Raw genomic sequence first — 14552 nt, 5'->3', positions numbered from 1 at the left:
CAGATGCATAAATAAGTAACTGAGTGAGTAAAAACCAAGCTCGCACACCCCACCCTCTTCCTCAACAACCAGCTCCTGCGCTGCTCCCGCAACCAAACCTCACTCCCCAACGCCCAGCTCAACCAAACCCTACACTTCCTCTTCGCCCATTGGCCTGCCCTTCAAGCCAACCAGTTTACTATTGGTTGACTGCCTGTCGGTCAGTGTGCACGTGGCCAACCAGAGATTGGGACCTGCCCTAACGGGACCCGCCCACGCACCCCCTCCCATGACGTCAATAGCAGGTAAGGAGAATTTAGCCCCAAGCTGGGAACATTCATAGGGTCCGGGGGGGGGACAAGAGCACGCCATCTCGGGGTGTTCACCCCTCTTCAATCCAGCTGAAGCAGACTGAACATAAAAGAGCGGATTTTAGGGAGACACACCACTAAACGAGGGGGATGGATGTGAAATCTCCACAAGGGGGGTGTTTGACGTCAGATCATTAGACTGCTGTGTGCTACTCCGCGCTGTGCTGCGGATCTGGGAGAAAAGTAGGCCCCCTTTGCTGTTCTTGTGGGGGTGGGGGTGCTGGGGTCCGTATGCATCGTGGGTCTGACCTGCCAGTACCCTGGGGGAAGAGGGGGTTGGTAATGTGGAGGGCTGGATATTTGGCGGCGGGGGTGGGTGTTTGTGTTTGTTTCACTTTTCACGCACCCCCCCCCGTCAGCCCGCCCCATGTCCTGGGTGGGCGGAAGGATAAAGGAGGATTGCTGCTGAGAGCGAATGGGCAGGTCTGTCTGTGGGAGACTAAAAATAGCAACATTGTGTCTTTTTGATACAATTATTCATTTCGCGGCTGATACAGTATCCTCTGAGTGGTGAGTAAAAATAGCAACATTTCTGCTTCCCTTAGCCACCCGAATGTATCTGCTTGGCAGGGAAATTTGAGTTTGTTTGAAGTGGATTATTTGCCTTTCCAGCCCCACAGCAAATGACAGAAACAGCAGCAGCACCAGAGCTTTCAGGGGTCTGACTGGATATGATAGCAGCGTGAATAATCCTTTGCAACCTTTCAATTCACTTTTATTTTAATATATATATTTGAAAGTGGATTTTTTAAAAAAGAAATCTATATATTGAGCCTTGGCTGTTTCCCCTTCCCTCCCCAAACGTCTTCATCTTGGCCTTTATTTCTTGAGGGGATGTTACAGTGGGGGTGAGTGGCTTGATCTGTTATATTAACCCGGAAATATTCTGGCATGCTTGTTCTTATTCCACCCCCACTCCACTCCTTCTCCCCAACCTCACCTCCATCTCTTTTTAAAGGATTTCTCTGATTAAGGACAGGAGAAAGCAAACAGTTGGAAGTGTGCGGCGACGTACAAGATTTTTTTTATTTTTTGAAAAGTTTGAAGCTGGATTGTTAGGCCCACAGACTCAGAGTCAGGATTTAGTGATTTTTTTTCTGTGGTAAGTTCAGTCAACTTTTTTTATTGACTGCCAAAACATGTTTATTTTGAGAATGGTGTCTGTGTTCTTCTAACAAACTTTCATGCGTTATTTTATTTTGGTTGGTGAACTATTCCAAGTGTTGTGTAATTGTGGACCCCAAGTTGTGTTCGTTCGCATCTTTAGTCTACGGATGGATTAGTAGAATCACCTTCGTCCAGAGTCGATTAATGGCTGTCATTTGTATTCTGAAAGGAGCCATGAAAAATGCCCTGTTATGAAGTATCCATCCAGTTTCCAAAACATTCAATTGCGTGTGCAGGGTCGAGGGGTCTGGCTGAAGGTATTAATAGTGCTAACGTTGAAAATGCAAAAAATTGTTTAGTGTGCGAATGAACAGTAGGATCGAAGTCCTAGATTAACCTAATAGTTTGACAGCTCAGCTTAGTCATCACTAAGGGCAGTTAATTTAATTTCAAACTGCTTACAAGCAGTCTGAATGTGAAGTCTGTTCACCTATTTCGTCAAACATGTTTCCGCTGGTATGTTCAGCACAATTTATTCCCTTGAACTCCTTCGGTATATTTGAAGTATAAAATACATTATAAATTCCATGAAGCATTTATTTTGCATGAGATCCGAGGTACACAATGTTTCAAGAATATTCCTTGCGTGGACTTTGCAGTTGTTATAAGTGGGTTTCCAGCTTCAAAAACAACTTTTTAACTGTTGTCTGAAAAATTGGGCAGCTAAAAGACTATTTTGGATTCTTGATGGATGGTGTCATGGCTTGTCCAAATGTGTTACTTGATACATTGCCTGTTTGTCGTGTAACACAGTATTGTGAAGTTAGTGATCAAAAGTTAGTAAGATGGCCTTTTAACCATCAATGATCTCAACTTTTATTTTCTGTTTGGGTTTGTCCTTTGCGATTGGTTAAATATGGTATTATGCTGCAACAGTTTTTCAATGGAATGGATTGTAGCTTTCATTCTCTAATATTCTTGTGTTTATTGGGCTAGGTGCTGCTCTTGTCGGTTTTCTAATATGTAAATTATGACCAACTATAAATTGCATTATGTAAAGGGATCAACCATACAGCTTTGATTGTCCAACTGTACTCAGTACTTTGTACTCAGCTGTACAAAGGTGCAGCATGCAAAATTGCAATTCCTGTGATGTGCTTCAGATTGCAAAATACATTCAGATTTCTTTGAGTTTGTTCAGTGTTCCTGGAAGTATAAGCAGTGTGGTTTGCATAGTATTAGCTACAATAAGGCTAATTTCTCCATTCAATTTATTCATGAAGTAGAATGTTGTTTGGATGTAAGAAACTAATAGTGAATTCTAACCTTGTGTAGATCAGTGGAAGTATTGTGTAAAGATGTGTTTGATCAATATTACCTTGCTTCAATAATATGTGTTCCTTGTCCTTCAACACATTATTATGATGTAACAGCTCGTTTTGCCATGAATCCTAAATACTAGCATCTGTCGGGTTTTCTTTTTAAAGTAGCTAGTTAAATTGAGAAAAAGAAGTCAAAGAAAAATTTTTTTTGTGCTATTTGAGAAACAGTTGCAGAAAATTCATCATTCACTGAAACCTGGATGTAGGATAGAGCCTATAGGTCATGACTGAATCTTGTTGTCTAGATTCCATGCAACTACAGTGTGAGAACTGGGAAGAATTCCAGCAGAGTAAATAATCTTGTTTGAATTTTTTTTATTAAGAAACTGACTGGGTATTATTTTCACTTATGGACTGGAGTCTTGTACAAAAAGCAATATATTTAAAATATGTGTAAGGTGTAGAGTTTTAAATCGTTTGGTTGTGAAAAATGTTCTTGTTGTTTTTGGGGTGTTTTTCTTAGCCATATGTATGTCTTCAATTCTATATACACATTTACATGTTGACATTACTGATGTTAATTTTTTGCATGTTGTTTGTCTTGTGAGCTCTCTTGGGATGTGATAGTTGCTACACAAATGCATATACTTATTTACTCCAAACTGTAGTCAGTTGTGAATGTTTGATGTGCGTATACACTGGGGGGTGGTGGTGGGGAGACAATTGCAAAATGCTTTCTACTAATTAAAAGTGCTTAAGAAATTAAGTTGTGTTTATAAATATAATTAACTACTGTTTTTGGAAGGTTGCACAATTTTGCTGATGTGATGCTTGGACCATCTGGAAGATTCAATTATTTTAAGTAGAGTAACCATACTCTGGAGCATGGAATCAATGTAAATGATGTGTAACCCACTGTAAATCAGCATTTATATTTTGCAAACTCCTGATATGCAGATCCTCCTGTAAGGTATACACTGGAAATATAGTATAATAATGAAACCAGTGTAGGCTTGGAAGCTCATATGTTTGTAACAGGGCTTTTTTTTATTGTACAGCTTGGCTGTGGATTTAACATTTTGCACCTGCATCTTGAGTGTTTGAATCATGCGTTGTGGTGAAGTTTGTAGTTGCTAATTCCTGTCAAAATTGAACGTTCTTATCTACGGCGGAATGATACTGACTTCTAACTGTGTTTTATAAATACTGTTTTGGTCTCTGTTTTCTAATCTGCTGTGATGATAATAGTTGTAGAAAAAAAATGCAGCTGTAAAACTTTGTGCTCAGCTCAAGAACATGTTCTGTTGTTCGTGGGGTTTTCATATCATTAAGCACTGAATATGAAGATTTCTTTGTCCTACTTTAAATGAGAGATTTTGTACTTCTTTGGTTTGATAGCCTTAATACTTGTGTACAAGTAGCAGCTAGCATTCTATGCAATAGCTTTTATGTTAGCCAAATAAGATAGCTGTTTTGTACTCCTGTTTCTCTTATATCTTGAGCAATATATTATCATTTGGGGTTCCAAATACAAGTAGTCTGAAACTTGCAACTAGTATGTACAGTGGGTTTATCGAACAGTAAGGCTGATATAGAAATCTCAAAAGATCTAATCTGATATTTGATGAGGTGCTAAAGCAATAAGATTCACTAAGAAGGCCTTTGCAATTTGGTGCATACTTGTCTGGTAGGGCATGATTCAAGCCAAGGCTTTGGATATCAATTATTGAGACAAGTGGAGAATAAGATCGAGGAATAAGGTGAAAATTGAGGAGCAAAGACACAAAGCAATGCTTTTATTTTAGTTTTAAGAAAGCAGACCTAAACTGCAACTGAAATGGAATGGAGGAAACGGAAAAGGGAAGAAGCAATTAGGAGCAGCTACCAAATATTAACCCAAAGATAGAGGTTACCGCAGCAATGAAATTTAGGATTTTCCTGTTTTTCTTGCTTTAGTTTTAAATGCATGTAAGTTGCAATATCATTCAAAGGAACGAGAGTTCATTTTTCCATCAATATTAGGGAAATGTGTGCATCCTGTGATAACAATAACCCTTTTCTTTGCAGTACTGACTTTCAGAAAAAATGTGTTCTAACTGTCCAAACAACACTCAATTTTTTAAAAAAAAATTGAGAAGTATGGATTAAAGCTGATGTTATTTCCTTGTCCACAGCAGTATTTTTGGGTCGGTTAGAAGTTACAATTCAACCCAATAAGCTCCAATATTGCACCAAAATTCAATTCCTGTGCAGCATTCTTAAATTCATAACCTCCTAGTTGCTCAATTACCAGTCGCAGTTTGTAATCAACTAATGTTGTTGTGAAAGTTTAAAATGCCCCCCAAATACAGAACTGAAATGCGAAAGAATAAAATGTGTTTATTGTGCTTTAGATGCCTTCTTTTCAAGCCAGCTCATGCGGACCCAATACAATACCTTGGCATGATTACCCTCGTCCTGTACTGCAAACTAGCGACAGTATTCTAAGAAATACTACAACGCTTTGTTGGTACACAGTGGATAACTTCTGTTTATATTCCTGAGGAACAAGGTAAATTTTCTGCAGCACACTTTAACCAGCAAAATTTAAGTAGATTATTAGCCCCAGTTTCCAAATCATTTATTAGTAATGTCTAGTCTATAGGGACTGAAATAATATTTACAGTACAGATTATCTTCTGGTTGAACAGTAAAGAATATGCAAGGGCTGCCCTTCTCTACAAATATCATCAAACAGAAGAAAAAAAATTGTCTTTAGGTATGAGATGCTGATTAGAACTGTGAGGGTTTCTATCACGGTGGGTGTGTTAATTTTTAGTTCTTTATTTATTTAAGGGATGAGGCAGTCACTGGCTAGGCAACATTTATTGCCCACCCCTAATTGCTGCAATGGGACTTTGATGAGATGGGTTGACCATATTGCTGTGGGTCTGGAATCGCATGTAGGCTAGACCAAGTAAGGATGGCAGTTTCCTTGCCTAAAGAACATTAGCGAACCAGATGGGTTTTTCCTGATAATCGACAGTGGATTGACAGTCATCGTTAGATTCTTAATTCCAGATATTCATTGAGTTCAAATTCAACCATCTGCCGTGGCAGGATTCAAATCAGGTTGCCAAGAATGTTATCTGGGTCTCTGGATTAACAGTCCAGTGATAATACCACTAGGCCATCACCTACCTCTGTTTAATGCAAAGTCATCATGGGTATGTGGCACTTCACCCCACTTCTATTTATGTTTGTTCTGTCTCTGTTTGTCTCTGTTAATTGATGGACAGTCTCATCTTCTGCATTCTTGTTTTTCATATGGGTGCCATGTCAATTTGTTTTAATCTGCTGCTCCTCGCGTGGTCAGTTATTTCAGAATAGCATGTACTGTTTAAACTACCCTGATGCAAAGTGATTGAAGACTAAATAACGTAGAATTGAACAGTGCAGCCAAGATATTTTCAGAGTGGATCACGAGACCACTTTTTATTTAATCACAGCCTGGGTGCAGTGAGGTGTTATAATTGGCCTTAACACTTTTTTTTTGGTTAGGTTTCCCACTTCTGACTATACTTGGATAGCAATTCAAGAAGTGTGCAGGTTTAGATTTTGGGTGAGGGTATAATGGCTAGAGTTTTCCACTTGTGTATTTATAAAGCATGATTACCCATGAGATCAGAAGTGGAAGATTTCCTAATCCACCCTGTATGAAGTGTGGTTTGGAGATGAAAATGTGAGATGGGAGCAGAAGTAGCTGCTCCTGAATAGGGGACTGACTGGTTATTGTGGTATAAAAATTTATGCATGTTTGAAGAACTGGTGCAGGCATGGTTGGCTGAATGGTCTCCTTCTGTGCTCTAATGATTCTGCGATAAAGAATCGGTCTACTTGAGCATCTATAATCTCGCTTGTGACTTTGATACATCCGAAGTGTCATACGGGTAACGAAAATATTAAAAAATGAAGTGCCATCAAAATGTAATCACTTATAATGTTAGAAATATAGTAGACTTTTTACGCAATGTGACAATGAATAGATAATCTGTTTAGTGTTGATTGGGTACATTTTGGCCAGAATACTTTGATAATTCCCTTGCTTATCTTCAAAATAATATTATGCTATCTGCATCAAGATTGGATGTGGCCATGATCTAACCTCTCATCTGAATACTGACACCTCCAAGAGTGTAGCACCTGTTGGAACTATGTTGTAGTGATAACCTAAATTACATGCTTGGGTCTCTGTGGTAGGCACCAAAATAGGCGGTGTAGTGGACAACGAGGAAGATTATCTCCAAGTACCACAGGATTTTGATCTTTTCTGCACCTTTCACATTTAACGACATCTTCCAAGATTGGAGGGTTTGAGCTCGAGGGAGAGGCTGAATAGATTAGGGCTTTTCCCCCCCTGGGATGTTGGAGGCTGAGGCGTGACCTTTATAGAGGTTTTATAAAATCTTGAGGGATGTGGATTGGGTAAATAGCAAATGCCTCTTTTGTAATGTGGGGGAAGCCCAAAACTAGAGGGCATAGGTTTAAGGTCAGGTGGGAGGGAAAGATTTATAAAGGCTCTAAGGGGTAACATTTTTATGCAGAGGGTGGGGCATTTATCAAACAAGCTGCAGGAGGAAGTGGTGGAGGCTGGTACAATCGCAGCATTTCAAAGGCTCCTGAATGGGTATATGAATAGGAAAGGTTTGGAGGGACATGGGGCCAAATGCTGGCAAATGGGACTTGGGACGTGGCCAGATTGGGATGTCTAGTTCATGTGGATGAGTTGGACTGAAGGGTCTGTTTCCATGCTGCATTCCTCTATGACTTGATACCACAACTTTGTGACTCTTTGTGGTGAAACTGCTGCCAACTGAGAAAGCATCTGGCCAAAGAAGCAATCTTTTGAAAATTGAACTGTTGCAATCAATGCTGTCTCAGCAGTAAGTGTTGACTTTGAATTATGTAGTAGTGCAAGACAGTTGCTTTGCCTGACCACCATTGGCTGAGACAGTGCAGCATGAACTAACTTGACACACTTGCTACTCAAGGCAACTAATGCTAATTCGCCACCCTATTGCAGGATATAATAAATTAAATGCAACAATGTGATTTCCATTTAACTTTTTTTCATCTAAGTAAGTCCTAATACTACTATTTCTTTTGAAACGTAATATGTGACATTTCCTTATCTCTACACTGTAGCCTACATCAATATGTTTATTGCATTCTTTTGGCATGCAAAGTTAGATTCCTGCCTTTTTTCCCTGTCAAGTTTTGAATATTGTGAATTCAAACCTTATTCCAAGATTTGAGGAAATAACACAAATTGATTCTTCAGCGCAGTGTATCTGTTGGGTTAAATATTCATTCAAGCCCCTGCCTGTCTTTTGACCAATATTACTCCTCAGCTAACCATGATCAATGCATGTGTTTGTTTTCTGTTTACTGGATCTTATTCAGTAAAATTTGGCTGCCAATCTTGCTTATGTGACAGTGTTGACTGTGTATAATTCATTGATTGTAGAATGCTTTGATTTCCTGCCTATCTGAATGCAAATTATTTACTTCCGTGTGTGCTTGGAAGCCTTTGATAGCCATCCTCAGTTAGTTAGTTCAAAGCAAAGAGTGAGATTAAACTAGCATAAGTTTTTTTTAAGGTGCTGGTATGGTGAAGGGTTTTTCTTAAGCTTTCTGCCAATTTCAAAGGAAAACATTGGGATCAGTGCGGAAATCATGTGGTTTCATCTTTTAACTGCATAAATTATCTTAAATTTTCATTTGAGGATAATGAATGGTTGAGAATGGCTTGCAGGGTTGTAAGACACATTTCTAAATGATTTTTGATTCATTCATTGTTTTTGAAATCAGTTATAAATTCTTATTGAACTTTCAGAATATCTTTTCAGTCAATAATGCTGAAAAATCTTTCTTTAATTTTGTGACATGCTATTTTAGTGCTGAATTTCAATCTTCAGTACACTGGTAATTTTTCTTTTTTCTGCCGCCATTTATGGCTATTCATTTTTCACTACCTGCGTTTCTGTCATGGGTGTGGGGAGAAATGATACTGTTAAGAAAGAAAGTAATGTTTTGAAAATTTGGTTGATGGATCATGTTCTTGTCAGCTGGGAAGAGGAGAGTTTTTTTGATTTTAAAAATAGAAAGTGCATCCTCTACAGAGATGTTTTGTAAGAGTTTAGACTCAAAAGCTGTGGTTTAAAATTGGTCCCATTGCTGAATGCATCTGTGTATTATATATAGACTTTGGTTTTTATCTTGCGATTATATTGAAATAATGTTGGAACTTTGGGTTCAGATTTGAATTTGACACTTCCACTTTATTTTTTCAGATTGTGCTTATTCACTTGACTTGTAATGTCATAAATAATGAATAAATGACATTCTTCGATATCTTATCTGCAAAATTCTGCTTAAAATACTTGGATGATAAAGCATTCATAAAACTTTGCTGTTTCAATGCGTAACACAGTCTTATCTTTTAAAAAGATTTTCTGCATCTTCTTTTGAAAGCATTGTAACGTACTAATTTGGAGTACAGAACTGTAGTACAATATTGTACTAAAATCTAAGTGTCTTGACTATGTTTTAGGATGTCAAGCTACTATTTACAGAGTTCGATAGTAATTACTTAAACTTGCATTCAGAAGAGTGCGTAGTGTTGGATAATTCATTGGAACAATTTTTAAAAATATGAACTTCATTTTGATTCCCATTAAGCACTGTTGGAGCCAAATAATCATCTTTGATCTTTTGAAGAGCAATGTCTCCATAGTTCTTTCTCAGTCTTTAATGCTGCCCTTTTCTGACCTTTTCCTGTGTTTTTGTACAGTTTGCATCTTGTGGGGCAAGCGTGTTGAAGGCCCATGCTCCCCTAGATAACACACAGCATGGCAGAGTTTTTTTTTCTATCCCAGCTGTGCCAGATAGACTTCCATCACCTGCCACCTGTGGTGAAAATATGAATTATTTTTGCATTCAGAGTCGGTATAACTTTAGGCATTAAATGTCAACTTGCAGATCGGAAGTGTAGCTAGGGTTCTTCTCCAAAAAGATAAGTCCTTAACTCTAGTGATCTTGCAAACTATGACTTCATCGCAAATCTCTATTTTTCCCCTCCCATGTCTTGTGAACATGTTGTTAGCCATCTTTCCCAGAATCTGCATTTGATTCTCATCAACTTTCTCCCTGTCATAGTTCCAAAATAACTCTTATCAAAGTTACAAATGGCATTTTACTTGACTGTGCTAAAGCCGGCCAGTCTGGAGCCTTTGAGAGGGCCAGTGAAACCATCCTCCCTGCAACGTCTCTCCACTGTCATCCAGCTGAAATGAGACTGTTTGTTTCTTATATGGTTCCATTCTTTTATCTGTTTAATCATAACCATAGTGTCATTGTGGTTGTGTCTGGTCCTTCTCGTGGAACATTAAACTCTGGTGTCCTCGGGGATCTGTCTTTTTTTTATTCCCACTTTTTTTAGCTTTCTATCAGCATGGTCACCCTTGTCAACATACTAAAGCACAGGGTAAATGACCACATAGTGACCTATCACACCTTCTCAGTTGAGCACCAATGGAGACATGATCACACTGCTCGTCTGACATCCAGTGCTGGATGAACAGAAATTTCCTTCAGTTGAATTTAGATTAATTCATAATGTTTTTGAAATATTTGTCACCATGTCTACCTGCGACTCCACATCCAAGAAACTCTGCGCCTGCACCCTTAAGTCTCTGGTTGCTTGACAACACTCCACAAGGTTCTTTTCATTACTGTATACCTTTGCCTTGGTTTGCCTTACCAAAATGCAACATCTCACATTTATCTAAATTAAATTCAATCTGCCACTGTCTGGTCCATTGGCTCATCTACTCAATTATTGTCATTGACACAGCTTTCCCAGTATGCCATGGAGCAAGGGCAGTCAAGCTTGTTTGAACCTGCTGTGTCCTCTGCTTAGCAGTGACTTTTTATATATTCCATATTTTTTTACCACTCACTAGTGCAGCTGATGGTGCAATCATTGGTCAATTTTCAGCCTTAAACAGAATGACAACATAGTTTCCAGGGCTTTGAACCAAATTTTGTTCAAGTGACAAATTCAAGTGCAATTTTGATTTGTAGCGTGGTATTTAATGGGGTCCTGTCTCCTGGCTGGTTTTTTTTGTGTTGCCTCTGTTCCAAACTATTCCATATTCCTAAAAGTTTTGCATATAATACCACTGCTTTTGCAGTTCATTGCAGGATAACTTCAGAATATATATTACCTTCATATAACATTGTACAGGGATCTTTTGTGCACTTCAGTTACCTGTAGCATATACAAAAAAAAGTGTGCTTTATGACCAGTTTCCCATTAGAATAATTTACATGATCTTGCCAACATTTCAGATGTTCAGTTTACCTTCCTAATATGAGTTTTCTTGAACACATTTATTGTCTCAATTAGCTGGGTGTGATTATCACAAAGGGAACGGAGTGTTTGGATGGGGGAATTAATGATGATTTCTAAGCATTTCTGAAGTATTATGTTGTGGAAAGATATTTTGTAATGATCTGTTCAGTGATGGCATGAGTGCGCAAGTCATGCAGGATATCACTGAAGCACCTTCCGTCACTTAGTAAAACATAAGTGCTTGAAGTTTGGGAACTTTCCATGCTGCTGTGTTAATTGTTGTAATTATCCCAGATAAATTTGTAATCCCCTTGTAGCATCCAGGTCACATTTATGATTGGAAAAAATATGTTCCTGTTTTGTAATACGAGTCATCTGTAACATATTGTCAATGTCAAAAGGGTCTCAGGATAGTCCTGAATGGTCTCTGCTAGTAGGGCTGTACATACAATATTAGATGATCAGTTGATTTTACTAAAAGACAAAAACTGAAAGAGCTCCAAATGCTGGAAATATGTGACAGAAAGAAATTGCTGAAAAATCTCAGCCAGTCTGACAACTTCTGCGAAGAAAAATCAAAGTTAATGTTTTGGGCCTAGTCAGCCTTCAGAACTGGACCGAAGACATTTAACTCTAATTTCTCTCCACAGGGTGCTGCTGAGATTTTCCAGCAATTTTCTAATTTTACAAAAATGTCTGAACTAACCTTTTATTCAGTGACAATCAAACAAACACAACCTCTTCTATAACTTGACACCCCTTTTCCCTCTGATCTGGAAAAAATTGCTCGATGTCTGACCCTTTTTGTTTTGCAATCCCACGTTCCCTCGAACCCTATCCTTAAATTTTTTTTTTGTCTGCATGTTTACATAGCTGGATAAGGCATCAATGTCATTTTTCCCCTCTCCTCCTGCATTTCCCCCATTCGATTCCCTGCACCACTTTTGAATTCCGGAGCAGCCCTTTCTCTCTAGCTTCCCCTTGGGTTCCTCTCTGAAATGTCTCCAGGTCCGCTGCCTCTGTCTGCTGTCAATCTTGAGAAAGGAACTGTCTTCTGTTAGCAATTTCATGATATTTTGTGGATTAAAACCTGGCTGTTGATCCCAATTGAATTCCAATAGGAATATTCAATAATAGCAAATCAAGATTATGTATATTTAACATTAAGTGTTTTATGAAAAAAAAATCAACATCGATCAGTATCGGTTCGCCATCTGTTCCTTCTCCACACCCCCCCCTCCTGACTCCAAACATCATTCAGTCACATGGCACATGATTTATTCACCAGCATTTCTATCCTGAGTTCCTATTATTTCCATCTTCTGCCCGAGCTAAGTTACAGCTCTTAAAAGCATATGGTCAGTTTTCTGAAATGACCACATCATTTCCATTTAGCTTCATTGCTCTGTTTGATCTTTTGAGGTTTGTGACACAGTTGGAATCGCCCTCCCCTGGTGTGTTGCCGCTGAATAGTATACTCTAACTGTATTGTATTTTGTTAAGTAGAGTAAAATAGCCAAATAGTTAAGGTTATATATTTGACTAAGGCCTCATCTCAATCTCTGTCAGCTGGTTCCATTGCTAGTACCCTTCTTTTCACCACACACACATGAGTATGTGTCTGCTTGTGCATGCACATGTTCTGGGTTCAAGTCTTTGAGTTAAGAGTACAAAAAGATTCAAGACTGATACATCAGCGCAGTCCTGAGGAAGCTTTGAAATGTGCAAGTTACTATTTTTTTGGATCAGATGTTAAATAGAGGTCCCATATGGGCGGATGTAAAAGATTCCATTTAGCATTATTTCAAACAACAGTAGGGAAGTTATCCCTGATGTCTCAGCCAATCAACAACACAAAGAATTCTGGTCATAATTGCATTACCATTTCATTCATTCAAGAATGTTGAAGGAATATGGATGTTGGTCTATGATACCAACCGAAGCAGAAGAATCGAAAGTTTTAATTCTAATAATTCAAGACTACCACTTCAGGCAAGTCCAAAACCCAAATGTTTTTGGGACTGGGTATGGGCTGTGATGTATGCTTTCCCAATTGTTGGAAATCTATTAAAACCTCAAGTCTGACAACGTGTTTTGCACAAATGCAGAATGTACTGAAGATTTTTTTTTTAAAAAATGGCTAGTTTATTCTATTCAAAAGGAAGATGTGTGACAACTTTAAAACAGTTACTCTGCGTACAGCTAATGGGCTTACCTCGAAACATAGACCATTTATTTTCCTGCCACTATGGCACTAGATTTATTTCCTTACCTTTTATGGCACTAGATCTTTTACAAAGATGAGTTTCAGAATTGACCTAGCACAGCTGCATGGCTGAAAGTCCCTTGTGCAATGTCCCATATTACTGCAAAGTACTGTATTTATAAAATATGAACTGATCATATTCTACGCATACACAGCTGCAAACTGCAATATGGAATTTTTTATTACTCCTGAATTGAATTAAGACTAATGAGCTGTGTGAGTTTGGTTGCGGAATATAAATTTTAGGTTTCATTTGGCAGTCGCAATCCTTTCCTAAACCTTTTAAAGACGGCTAGTGGCTGAGAATCTGGAATGTCATGTTTTTATATAAGCTCTTCCAATATTTCAAGATACTTCATTAGCCTTTATTTGGAAGTTGATAATTCAATACTGTTGTTTGGCTTGAACTTTTAAACTGCAGAAAACCACACCAAGCTTGGAGTATTCCTAAATTTTAGATTCCTTTTTTGCAAAACATATTTACTTTAAAGTAGTGTCACTGCCTAATGCATAACCTGAGTTCTCACTAAATTGCTGGGTTAAATCTCATAGTTGTTTTGTGGATTTCAATATTCTGCATCAAGTTTGTAGTTTAATGCATATGCTGCAAAATATTGTATTAATGTTCTTAGCTATCTTAACTCCAGTGCTTTGTTTATTTTAAAATGGCATTAAATATATATTTTTCTGTGCTTGCTCTTTTTTTTTCCCTCAATCAAATGCAATGTACCAATGCAAGTTATTGTGTTCATCTTTATTCTGTTTATCTTTCAATAGCTCTTTGGCATTGAAATTATCTTTTATCCCTCCAGATGCTTTCAGTTTCGGCACCAATGGAATTTAACTGGATTGTTGTGTGTTTTTTTTACTGGTTGAATCTCGCTAATTTTGAATGTAGTGATTGAAGTGCCTTTTACCTGGGTTACTTGGCTGCTTTCAACTGAGGTTGTTGTTTTTTCGTTTAATTAAGAATTTTATTTTGCTGTTCATTTTTGCACCACCTGATTCAAAGTCTGTTTGGCAAACCTGTGATCATGCTATTTTTTTTATCATAGGTTCCAAAATGCTGTGTTTATGAGGATTAGGATGCAAAGTTTTAATTGATGACTAAT

The 14552-nt window shown here is 38.1% G+C and overlaps 1 protein-coding gene across 12 annotated transcripts in view; it reads left to right on the top strand.

Moving 5' to 3' along the window:
* The first annotated feature begins 263 nt into the window (after positions 1 to 263).
* mef2aa (myocyte enhancer factor 2aa) overlaps positions 264 to 14552 on the top strand; it is a 221331-nt gene continuing 207042 nt past the window's right edge. For 4 of the 12 annotated variants that reach the window (XM_048562662.2, XM_048562654.2, XM_048562663.2 and 1 more), the window contains exon 1: positions 633 to 860. The gene's annotated coding sequence lies outside the window, so the exon portion shown is untranslated. Of the gene's footprint in view, positions 285 to 316; positions 534 to 631; positions 861 to 889; positions 1199 to 1308; positions 1453 to 1685; positions 1775 to 5211; positions 5331 to 14552 lie in introns of those variants that run through there. The other 8 variants (XM_048562664.2, XM_048562665.2, XM_048562655.2 and 5 more) reach the window with 7 other exon arrangements.

This window comes from Stegostoma tigrinum, chromosome 33, assembly GCF_030684315.1.
Source record: "Stegostoma tigrinum isolate sSteTig4 chromosome 33, sSteTig4.hap1, whole genome shotgun sequence".
In the NCBI taxonomy this organism is placed as follows: domain Eukaryota; kingdom Metazoa; phylum Chordata; class Chondrichthyes; order Orectolobiformes; family Stegostomatidae; genus Stegostoma; species Stegostoma tigrinum.
Note: the sequence above shows the minus strand (reverse complement) of the source record. Positions and strands in the feature narration are given on the sequence as shown.